A 13,496-nucleotide genomic window follows, 5' to 3' on the forward strand; every position below is an offset into this window, starting at 1 on the left:
ACTATCTGCCACAGAATTAAATGTGTAACATTACAGAGCATAAACCACCGTAGCATTATTCATCGTTTTCCAGACGCTGCAATCGCAGTCTTTCTATTGACTAATTCACCCAACAATTATTTGCCTTTGTCTTATTTTAGCATGGAAATTTTAACCGGTGTTGAAATACTGATGGTCCATGCAGTATTTTTGGACACCCTTACTACACTAATCGAGGACTAGATTAGAGTACAGTAAATTATAGTAACTTAAATCACAAAACTGGTTACAGACCAGCTGCTAAGCTGCAATTTCATAATGGTAAATACTACTTATTGAATAAACTTCTTGAAAGTCAGCTTTTTATTATAACTTTCAGTGAGCAATATCATGCTACATTAATAAAATGTCCTGTTACAATACAAAATAAAGCACTGCATTTTACTTACAATAAATACATATACTCTAAAATTATAAATATAACATGTCCCACTAAATCAAGAGAACAACACAATGACATAAAGCTCGCCTTTACCGCATGGATTACTGACTTGGATATCAACATCCTCCCAAACCCAACTTTCACTGAAAAACATTACAGCAAATCGGCGTTTGCCAACAAAATGGCATGATGAATGAAAACAGGGTTTGTTTATACGCTATGTCATACTTGACTGTAGACTATGCTTATGGACGTAATAAAAATCTAGTTTGTGTTTGACTTAAGTGGAATCATAAAAGTACATAGATGTGAAAGCAATACTTACTCAGCATTGAAGCCATTGACATGTAAAATGCGCATCTGTTTGACTATGGTGCTTTTCCCCGATTCTCCAGCCCCTGAGAGACGAGCAAAAGAAAGATATAAATCACAAGGGATGTGGGAGGAGGAGGGGGTCAGATATCACCTGATTCAACAGGAATAATTAAGTCAATTTCACAGTAGCATTTCTTTTTAAAGGCAAACCAAACATGCACCTCAAGCAGAAATTTCATGCTAAAAATCTAAAGCTAAAAAGAATGGTCTATAAATTAATATATCGTTGCAAACGTGCAACAGCAGCAAAAAAAAAAAATTCATAACGTCACAACACTTAACACATGGAATATGTTATAGGGAATATCATAATTTTGTCCTTTAGTACACATAAAATGTTGCCAATTTAAGATTTTTTAAATTATGAATACTCTACAGTTGCATACCTCACGAGATTTCAATAAGATGCTTCTTTCTTTGATTCTGATTTTTCATTAAATGATAAACAATATCACTCCAATCAATTCTCTTGTAAGTAAACCAACTAAACAGGAACTGGTTAGCTATGCATCAAATACAATAGTGAAATGCAAAACAAAACATTAAGGAACTATCCAGAAACACCACCTAATGTCTCTTAGAGCAATAGCTGTCAAACATTGACAAAGCTGAATGATTCAATGTACGGTCAACAATACAGTTTCTAAGTGCTAAATATGAAAAGAGAGTTAACTTTTCCCCTGCAGATGTGAAGCACAAACTACAGAAGCACCAACACACCTCAGATTTAGGCGCTCAGTTCAGATATATGATGGGAACCTCTTTATCACAACACATATTTTGTTACCAGGCTCCAATTGTGGCAAATAGGCCTGTTTGCATCCAGGAATTCCACTTTTGTGCTTCAATTACACTGGTACACATCCCTAAATCATATATCATTAAAACACACTTGAATCATGGGTATCTAGAAATATCCCTTAAACACCAGATATTATGATTTAGAGTGCTATGTTGAATTCATGGGATTTTCATTTAGAATAGGGTACTTTGTGTGCATCTGAAAAAAAAATAGGCTGTTAGAGAACTGGGTTTTATCAGAATTAGCGAGACCAGTCTCTTAAACAGAGTAAATCAAATCAAACTGAAATTAAAACAACTACATGTCGTGCTACAAAAGATCCATGAAATTAAACACTTGCTGATTTTATCGGGTTCAAGGTAGTGAGGGTGGTAGACTGATGTTTTCTTTCCTAAATGGCCAATAACTCCAATGCCGATATCTAAAGAGCAGGGTGACCAGCATAATGCTGATATAAACATACTAGTTTCATGAAAACAAATAAGACATCTACAAAATAGCGGAATTTAAATAAACTTCATTATTTTACACTTTAATTACTCAATTCAACAACAACAAAAGCCCATCATTCTATAACTATTTTGGAACTGACAATAAGCAAAATTACCATTTCTGTTCATCTGCTTGGTTAATACATCAGTCTATTGCTCAGCTAAATTAGGAACATTTAAAGCATGAAAAATGTGTTAACTGATCAGTTTCTGTTACAAATGTAAAGAAAATATGTACATAAGAAAATGTGTGTGTCATCTTTCTTACTATTATAATTTTGGGGATGCCCAGAATGCTAAACTATAAAAATAGCACTATGCAAGCAACCCTTACCAGAACTAAACCTAAAAATGATGCACTAATCCCCTAAACACCTTAATTCAGAAATGATATCAAAAGATATTTCCATCCATATGTAATAAGCACACTGCTAATTTAGCAGGATGCAGAAACCACCCTAAACTCATGAACACCGGCCTAAAGAAACAGCATATGCATGTGTAAGTGTATGCTTGTGAATGTGGGATCTCCATGAGATAGTTGAATGAATTATAAAATCATTTCCATAATGCAAAACCTATTCAACATAAATCAGATGGGAATGAATGGAGTGATTGAGCGGTGTTGGATGAAGCACCACAGGCCCTGAGGTGTCCACTACTACGGCCCAGGAATCCCAATCGAAACGCGTGTGTACCCCCATCGTGTTTTCGGACAAATGAATCAAATGCACACAAAACGCTACGAAATATGACAGGCCCCGATGACGTCACGCGCATCAGGAAAGTGTTCGCAGCAGAACCTCAGCTTTGACACCAACCTACCTAACAGTAGTAGTCGATGAGTTGCTCTGTAGATCTGCTTGTCTTTCTGGAGCTGTTTCTCAATCTTTTTGTTAGCTTCTCGCTGGGCCTTCTCCTCATTTCGCTGGTCCTCAGTCTTACTGTTGCCCAAACAACCCATTTTCCCAAAAACCCAAGAAAAGTTTTGGGGTGGGTGGGGGGGTGAGGTGTATCTAACGTATGAATAAATGATCCAAATTCCTTGATTGGCCTCCGATCAGAACACTTTGATGGAAAACCGGGACATTTATACTTGTATGCACATCGCTTCCCCGGATTTCGCTGATAAGGGCAGGAGAGGAGCACGGGGAAATATGAAAGCTATGGGTGACTAGTACTGGCGAGAATAGGTGGTGGTGAAAACACTAGGCCGGCCTACAGACGACCGAGTCCTGTCGAGCGCTTGCTGCTATCAAATAAGAGATTTCTGTGTGTGGATGTGCATCCAGCGAAGCCTTCGACGTTACATGAATGATTTCGGCTTTCCCACGACGGAGATTTAGCAAATTTCCCGTCGCGAATCCATGCTCGGTTTCCCGAAATAACGAGCGACTCCTATTCAAATCATGAATAGCTCCACAAAACGCGATTCGTTTCGGTTTCTTGCTGTCGAATCCGTTGGCCGATGCAATGAGACGGGCAGAACGAGATAGAAAGGGTGGCTACAAATTAAAGAAATAAATATTTCCATCAAAATGACGGCATGTGGATCATTCCGCCCTGCGCCGTGGCCGACATGAACCTTTTAACTCCGTTACGAAACGACGATGTCTGCGAGAAAAATACGGCGGTACTCCTGAAAAATTCCTCTTAGATTGACGCTATTTTCCCTCCTGTTCTGCTTACGGTGACTGATCGCTTTTTTCGGCTTGTCCAAATCAAACGAGGCCCTTCGCCGTCTTCTCCGTTACCGTAATTTGAGTTTCTCCTCACATCTGTAGGCTTTGCTTTGACGCGAGCGGCGATCCTTACGGTTCTCTCAACCGCAGATGCAAATGCGAGCGATTCCGTCGATATTTTACCGGTTATCGCAGTCCCGAGTCCGCTGTCAGGCTACGCTTTGTATCCTTCTTGAATCCTTCTTAGATCATGTGCATTAGGAAACGTGAAGATAAATCCGACACCACAACGACAGCGATGGATTCCCTACGGACGGAACGCGTTGAATCCCCAATTGTGGCGAATGGATCCTTTTCGAGGGTGTTTTTCTAGCGATTATTTCCTTTTCTCAGTGAATTGTACATTGAGATAGACAGCGTTGAAGAGATGGGTGGGGCAAACAGCTCTCATTGAACCCTGCTAATCACATGACAGCCCAAAAACGTCAGCAAGCGGCGATTCTGCGGAGCGAGGCGCCCTCTTTGAAGACATGATTCATACGCGATAAAGTTCGCGATTCCCACCCGATCCATTTTTAACTATTGACCATTAGCGCTGCTTATGTGTACAATCTTATGTTTAACGACGTATTCTCCGAAGCACAGCTTCGACCTGAAAATATGTCAACACGCTCGTTTTAAATAGGACTGGAGAGCTGCTTCCGTGAACACATGCCACAGCCGAGTAATAATTAAATCATTTTAATCAGTTAATGATTTTTGAGCGTAAGTTTTGCATCCGAGGCACATAGAACACAGTAGCCTAATAAAATACTCTGACCACTGTGATTCGAATCCCTAATGGATGGCTCTTTTGAGTCGGTTCTTTGTAACGAATCACCAACATAAAGCGCGACTAGTGCAGTCCGATTCCCGAACGACTGACTCGAATGAGTCGATTCCTTATAGTGAATTAAAACATTTATGAATCACACAGAGCGCGTACTGAGCGTGTACTAAAACGTACACATAAAAAAGATTTAGACAAATATATGGTTTTAAAAATGTGTATTTTTATTAGAATCAGTTAGTTTATTGTACTGCAGTCTGAAAAGTCCTCAAATTATTGTCAAGCACATCTTTTGTAAGAACTGTATTTGTTATATCTGTATGTGAAATGTTACGTAAATATGATATTCTCTTGTGGCACCAGATGTCTGAGGACAGTGAATGCAATACAAGTTACAATTTTTCTTTACAAGTATTTAAAAAAAACTAACATTTATTAGTAGATATTTAAAAATGACTAAAGAATGTTTTAAGTGTTTGTTGTCTGTTGATATGTACTTAATCCTGATGGCCGCAGTAAATTGATAACTTTATGTAACAATTATTGTATTAATAAACTGGCACATTTGTTAGAGAGCACTTGATTATTCAGCACTGCAGTGTACACAAACATAATTGCAAATAGTTACTTCTTAATATATTAAAAGTGCAATTATTTTGAAGGTGTATTAAGCCATGATTTTTCCAATATGGCAACAACATACAACGGTAGCAAACCAGAAGTAAAACATACGCTGCAAAACCAGAATGATTCACCAGCCAAAAGTATATAGAGTCCTCATATTCATTTGAATGGTTAAAAGTGCTTCCTTATTATTACAATAATTATAAGCTTCCTACAACAGTATTTATTTTCTATTTTGTAAACTGGTTAAGTAAGTTTAGCTTGAAAAAGTACTATACATTCTAATCTGCCTGCTGAGAATCTCCACAGACATGCAATATGTCATGTACATGTGTAATATAAATCAGAAACACTAAATAATCTAAAACCAGTTTATATTCTATTTTGGCAATTAATGGCTACATTCATTAGACTAAACAAAATGCCAAAGACGTTTTAGAGGTTTCTTACAGTCAATCTAAATTAAAGTAAAACTTAATCAAATAGTCAGGTTTTCTTCAAAATTGCATAAACTCAGAATTGTTCATTGTAAACATACAATATATCACACTTTACATTCATCAGACATGCTAGAAAGAAAATGTATACTGGCATCCATCTGGCAATACACTATACTTGTGCTCTATAATCAGTTATTTTTAATACATGCATTGTTCGGTGTGGATTATAGTCTAGAAATACAGAGTTGTTTTTATTATTCTTTTCCTTCAGCTAAAAAAATGTCTCTGATATTATTTCATTCAAGCTATAGTAACAATCTAAAGCCAAACATAATGAAGTCTCTATTTGGTGCCTTGACGTGTTAACTTGAGTCATTGATTTTTCTCGTATATTTATCTGTATTGCTCCAAACAAAGGCTAAAAATAGTGACATGCTGATAGTCAGAGAGTAAACCAAAGAATCAAGACACATATAGTTCTAGTATAAGAGATCATGCAAAAGTCAATGTGAGAGATAAACTACTGTATGACAGAGACCGAAAAAGGAAAATGACGTTTCATTGAGCTATTTTTTGACACCCTGTGATCTATTTTTGATCCCATAATCTTTGTGTGGCATTCAGGGGCAGAGACTAAACAGACTCATTTGGAAACAAGGAGAAGTATGCTTATACAGTGAGGGTTTGTTAAAAGTTTAAGCCTGAACTAATCAACACAACAGTTAACAAGTCACTATACTCAGAGTTCTTCAGTGGTCACATCCATATACAATTAAACTCCATTCTGAGGCTAAACCAAAGTTATCACCTTTAAATGTAAGGATGCATGGATAATGTATGGCAGTTGAGATGACTCTTGGGTTTGAGGACACTACACTATGATCTGTCACCAGAAGGTGGCAGCATTTCTCTAATATTTGATCTCCAGCAGACTTGTTTTTTTGTGAGACCATTTGTCTCGAACTCTATATGCAACAGTTAAATGAGGATCATCAGAATGATCTGTCTCATATTCTGTGCTGAACAATAAGTTTGACAGAGCACAAAACACAAAATATCCATTACATATGCCACATTCTAATTATTATTATTATTCAGTCTCACATTTGTTGTTAACCCTTAGGCTATTTGAGAAATGACTATCCAAATAAAAAATAAATGATTTAGCAGTTGTGGAAAACATCATTTGTTGTCCTTACAAGTCTTAAGTCTCTTTCTTTGTTTTTTCCTTTGAAGGCTGATCGACAGGATGAATATTGTTGGATGCTATTTCCTTGTTTTCCATTTTAAATTAAGTTTATTATCCATAACAATGTTCTTTCACTACATATTAAGGAGTCAGATCAATATATTAGCCAATATTTCTGTGACCAAAATGCTTTGACATATGTGACCCTGGACCACAAAAATTTCCTACCATAAATATATCAAAACTTAATTTTTGATTAGTAATATGCATTGCTAATGACTTAATTTGGACAACTTTAAAGGTGATTTTCTCAATATTTAAACTTTTTTGCACTCTAAGATTCAAGATTTTCAAATAGTCATATCTTGGCCAAATATAGTCCCATCCTAACAAACCACACATCAATGGAAAGCTTATTTATTCAGACTGAATATGTTGTATAAATCTAAATTTTAAAAGAATTTACCCTTATGACTGGTTTTGTGGTCCAGGGTCACATATTAAGTGCGGCAGCACAACTTTTCAAGATTCAACATGCAACTTTGTTCATATATAACAAACATTCAGTTTTAATTTCAGAAACTTTTGAGAAGATATTGTTTAAAATTAAGTTTGTATTTGTTTTACTTGCCATAATTAATTATTACAGGGCTTTCACAGGTCTTTAAAAAGTCTTAGTTGTATCAAATTTAAGCCCATAAAAAGTCACAAGAAAAAAACATTTTAATATGTCATTTTGATGATCAAAGATGAGTTTTAAGGGATAACATTTTTGACTACAGGGGGACTTTAAAAGGTACAAGAAAGGCTTAATTTTGATTTCAAGAGGTCTTAAATTTGAGGACGGAAATTGAAGAATTGTGAAATAGCTTAACAGAGGCTATGATTTCATTGATTAAAAATGAGTGCTGCACGTTTCAAAGCCAAGTGCTGTGCTGCTTGGTGTACTGAAATTATCTGGGAACAGGGTCGTCGCAAGTGGGGTGAAAGGTGATGACGATTATAGGGGCCTACGGCTGACAGGGGGCCCCTGGCCATTTCAGCCACACAGAGAGCCATGTCTCACAGACAGCATGCAAACACCGAACCGAGCTCTCCTTCGCGTCCTCCTGCACCTGAACGAACAAATAAACCTCGCCAATTTAAACATACAAACACAAAAAGATGCAAAAAGCTTAATTCAGCACCTGCTCTGACAAATACATAGAAAATTATGCCGAAATACCCGTCTTGGCAAGTATCTTCGACAAAACTGTTGGTTATGTCTTAAGTGAATGTGTATCATTATATTGGATGCATTGTCTAATTTACCATCTGCTGTCGGTGTCCTTAAAGGTGCCATAGAATGCATTGATGCAATATTTTAAATTGTTCTCTGATATCTACATAGAAGGTATGTGGCTTAGGTAAGGCCAAAAATTCTCCAGAAATGGTTACATGTCCATTTACAACCCTAGGATTTGTCCCTAGAATGAAATGGTTTGTTATTACCTTATTTGGAAGGGTCATGAATAATAATGTTGAGCTCTGCTCTGATTGGCTGTTTCACAGCACGACTCAGTTCAGTAGCTTACACAGCAAACAGATCTCTACTGTCTGGCGTGAACGATGGAGAGATTAGGCATCCAACCTTATATGTTTGAGCCTGTATCAGATGAAGATACAGATTTTGAGAGATTTTGCAAGAATGTTTAGCATCCATGGTATGAACATGATCGCTGCGAGTCGCTGGTGGAGTGAATGAGGCTTGAGAGAGAGTTGTGAGTGAGGGGGCGGAAGCAGTCTCTGTGTTGCCAGATCCAGCTGTTATAAGTATTGGACTTGTCTTTTCCACTTTTTTTGACACTTTAGAAAGTTAATAAAGTAGGACGTTGCAGTTTAGGTTTTTGTTTGTTTTAATAGCAATATCTGGCAACACTGCATCGATGATTTAGCTGTGCAGGTCCGGCTGGCCTAGAACATGGGCTGGTATACGTTATGCAAATGTTGGGGGCGTAAACATTAATGATCCCGACTGTAACGTCACAGTCGGTGTTATGTTGGGATTCGGCTCTTTTTCAGTGGTCTCTTGCACACACAAGATTTACATAAGGAGGAAACAATGGTGTTTGAGGCTCACTGTATGTCATTTCCATGTACAGAACTCTTATTCAACTATGCCAAGGTAAAATACAGTATTCCATTCTATGGCACCTTTAATGCTAAATTCAAGAAAGAGAAAATCACTTACAAGGATAAATCTATATTTAATTTATACAGTGAAGACTATGCAATGATATCTTACATTTTATTTAGTTTCTGTACCTGGACACCTACAAACTTGAAAAAAAAGAAAACTTAAACATTGTTTAATTTCTATCTTTATTTATTTATTTGTGCTATTTACACAGTTTGAAACAGGGCCCATGGGTACAACCTGCACCGGGGCCCCGCAAATCCCAGCTACGGTCCTGCCGGGGAAACTGCTATATTTCTGCCTTTCCAAAAGCGCCACCTGCTGGCTGAGAATGAATTTGACTCATCTCTTTTCTTAGAAATCGTGTACATGCTCAAATGTAAAGTTATTATTTTATAAAAAACTTTTTTTGTGAAAACCTGTACCTAAACTGTAAAACATGTTTTTTACAGTCATTTTACAGTTTAATATGTTACCATAGACATTGCCCTACCCCACTCATATGGTATTAATTTTATTTATTTCTTAAGGTGTTTTGAGTTTGAATGATGAATAATCACAAAATGAAATGGGACAGAAAGATGTGAGATGTGTGTACAAAAAAAGGGATTAGTTTTGTTGTTTGCTGAATAAGTAGAAATATTTTAGCTTATTTAACACAATTTGTCATCCCTTTGAGGAAAACAAGAGTATTGTTTGTAGGTAAGTCTCTGTGATATTCTTGTCCTTACTGTAGATGAGTTAGGCCCCTCCTTTAATGTTCTATGGGATTTTATTCATCCGACAATAAGAGGTATAGCACTGTTACACAATGAGGTTTAATACAGTCCAACCTTTAACTCGGGACCCATTTACGTTATGTCACATTACATAAGACAGTCCCTTTCAAGGAAAGAGGTAATTCGGGGAATTAGTCACCTTCTCCTCGTCTAATGTTATATTAAGAACTGCATGCCTTCCTCAAATTTTAACCTGAACAAAAATACAATTGTTCTTGGTGACAATCAACTTGCTAAAGTTTCAGCAAGCATTACAGACCAATTGGCTTACTTCAGTTGTGTGTAACCAGAGGTTAACAGCCCCTGATTCTATTCAAACGGGCTGCAGTATGTGTTGAATGTCTTTTGTCATGCCCTGCATGAAGTTGCATGATCAACAGTGGACTCCTTATGAGTCCATTCATCTGATTTCTTGCAATATTTCATCCTTCATGAGAGGATGTGATTCTGTTTAAGTGAGCAATAACAGCATGCAATCACTTAAAATAAGACATTACACTTGTGGGCTTGCAGCTGTGAGCGGCTCAACAACAGAGGCAGCAGTCAAAAGTGGCCACATCAAAAGAGACCAAGTTAAGCTACAAACATTTTCATTGAGGTTGATTCTGCCTTAAAATGACAAATTGTTATTGAAAGCCCAAAAGCAGAAAGAAGGACACACTTCATAACCAGACTTCCTTTTTAGACGAGCGCACACAAACACTACCGGCCAAGGCCCATAAAACACACAACACACAGAGATCATTTTCCTACATTCTAAGGTTGCAACAATCAGCTTTGTATGTGTGTGTCATCTGTTTTTGAACCGAGCACCCGCATGACTAGAGTATTTTGGTCACAGAGCTTAACAGTTTCTTCATTTGTGTCGTCAGGCTGCCCTCCTTTCCTTGTGTAACTTGTTAATAAAAAAGAAGAACAGCTCTCATAAAGGTAGCAGCATATGAGGCCTTGTGTAATGCTGCTTTATCAAACCACGACTGCTTTAACGCTGTTTGCGCCAAAGGGGAAGTCAACAAGTTTGAAAGAAAAAAATAACGCACTAGAAATTTCTTGGGTTTCATCACACCTTTAAATCTACATGTATTCCAGACCGATGGGCATAGACACATTATATCTCATCTTGGTTTACAGAAAATATTCAGCAACACTTGTTTTTTATCCAAAGAGGAAGTCGAGCCACGCGACTAGTGCAGAAGTAGGCGGAAGGGGAAAAAAATTATAAAACGTATGCCACAAGAATAGCCCTGCAGTTTTAAAAAATAAAATGGTCTTCGGAAAACAGTTTCACTTCACTTTTGTACAATTTTAGACTGGAATCAGCTGAATGTTATGTTCTGCAAAAAACGTCTGGAGTTATAATTTCATTCTTTGCTAGACAGAAAACAAAACAAGTAGGGCTTCCTGCTACTGATTAGATCTTGACCAGATGTTTTCATTGTTATGACAATCCATGACGATCACAGAAACCAGGTTTAATCCGAGTTAAAAAGCTTAGGTATGAAACTCAAAATTACTTTAAATACTCTTTTTGCACTGTATACATTTTAGGGGGCATATTCAGAATAACGGTCAATCAAAATGTGTTTTTAGTGACCAACTGAAAACCAGGATGACCATAGTTTCCACCAAAATACCACAAAACAACCTTTCACAGTACTCTCCGTGGACAAAAATAGGACCTGAAACTTAAAAGGAAACACGCAATCACTTCATTTTCTTTCTCAACAAGTGGTCGGTGAAAAGAGCTACTTTGTTTTTTATTTTAAATGGGTTTGTAGTGTCTACAGTTTAACATTTATGTGGATTTTTGTAGCAGTAAACATTAATTAACAAAATGTGTACAATTTTATATAAATAAATGAATAAATAAAAAAACCTTAGCATTAGGAATGAACATTATTTTCTAAAAAATAATTTGGGTTATTTGCTTCATCCCTTAATAAAGCACAAACTCCAGACAGGAATTACATATTTAATTCTTCCATCTAGAGAAGCATGATCTCAAAAACATATTACAACTGAAGAATCTGTGCAAGTGCATGAATTAAAAAAAAAAAAAAAAAAGCTGCACATTTCTGTTTTTCAACCCTTTCCCTATGTTGGTTTCCATTGTAAGTGTATTACTGTACATGCATTTTATGTTATAATAATTTATATATATATATATATATATATATATATATATATATATATATAATTGAGTCCTAATTCTATTCTCTGGTCTAATTCAATTATTTATTTTATTTTTATTTACTAAATGAGACCTGATTCTATTCTCTGGTAATCAACAGCAGGCCACAGATGCTGACGCTTGCATTTAACCCAAAATAGTCTTTAGTCATGATGACCTGCAAAATATGTAATTAAATGAAGAACAGAGTAAAAAGTATCATTTTATAATCAGTGTAAATGTAATTAAGTATTCCATTTCAATTGTACTTAAGTATGCTAATAAAGTTTTTACCATTTTTATATGCATGAATGAACAGATGCTACATTGTTTGATTTTAATTGTTAGTGGAGAAGGCCTCTTACGTGGTACAGGCCAAACATAGCTAATGCATTAAAAACTTGTTTATGCTAATTTTATTAAAGACTCACGCCATCATCGCCGCTAACGCTTAAAAAAGATACCACAGTATTTAGGTGGCAACGACGGTTACCATGGTAACGTGTTTTAAGGGGCCAAGCGGCTCGTGGCTGCTCTCATTTACCTTGACAGCTGCAAATAAAGTAGCCTCACCGTCCTCTTACCTAACAACAGCAGCCTGTGCGTTTGCTTGTACTCCCTCTTCTCCGCCTTCAGACTTTTGTCAATGTTTCGACTCCGTTTGTTCTCCGCTTTGACCCGCACCTTCTCCTCCACCCGCCGCCGCTCTCTGAGCTGCGGGTCACAACTGTCCAAATGACCAGACTCGACATCGATCCCGGGACTCGCACCGGTCCGTCCGCCGGTGTATGAGATCGCCGACTGTGATAACCTAGATCTGAAGCTGTGACACATCCCCATGGCCAGCGCTGGGATCGATCCTTAACATTCGAAACTGTAGGATAAGAACACCATGATGATGAGGATGATGATGGTTATCCAGGTCAGGTGGAGAGAAGGCTCGCTATCCCTTACAGCCTTATCGCTCAGGCTCTCCAAAGGTGTCAGTTAGCCTCATCGGGTTTTCCCTCAGTTTCTGACATTCACGAGTGGACAGGAGTGAACTTTGACCTGACACGCATAGCGTACTTTTCACTGTTTGTTATTCTTGCTCTTCTATTTCGGGACGCCGCTCGTCCGCCGGAGCTCTCGCCGCTCCGCTCGCTCTCTCTGGGGCTGACCTGAGATCAGCTCTGCTCCGTAACTTTTGCACAGCGTTAAATTTTCACGAGCTGCAGGGGGAGGTCACTCACTCCGTGACGTTGTTCAAATATTTGTGGCTTCACAAATTATCTGAATGGAGATGAAAAACACTTTAATTGCATTCATCTTGTCATAATTTTGATGACATTCCATACATACAGACACAAATACTGATGTTAATAAATAATTGCGCTCACAGAAAACAAACTGAGTGAAATTAAGTGCATATTTCAATTATTCCCCCTGGCGGTCATTTTATCTCGGTTGTTATTCATAGTCTTGTATAATGTTGTTGTTCATTGAATAAAAAAAGGTCACCCAGTGACGTCATATGGA

At 37.3% G+C, this 13,496-nt stretch overlaps 1 pseudogene across 1 annotated transcript in view; it reads right to left on the reverse strand.

Moving 5' to 3' along the window:
- Positions 1-13,152, reverse strand: part of LOC306879457 (guanine nucleotide-binding protein G(s) subunit alpha-like) — a 36,790-nt pseudogene extending 23,638 nt beyond the window's left edge. The window contains exons 1-2 of the transcript XR_013785875.1: positions 12,563-13,152; positions 747-819 (exon numbers count right to left, since the gene is read on the reverse strand). The product of XR_013785875.1 is annotated as a guanine nucleotide-binding protein G(s) subunit alpha-like (transcript). The remainder of the gene's footprint in view (positions 1-746; positions 820-12,562) is intronic.
- Positions 13,153-13,496: the final 344 nt, after the last annotated feature.

The sequence above is a fragment of the Barbus barbus genome (assembly GCF_936440315.1).
Source record: "Barbus barbus genome assembly, chromosome: 13".
NCBI lineage: Eukaryota > Metazoa > Chordata > Actinopteri > Cypriniformes > Cyprinidae > Barbus > Barbus barbus.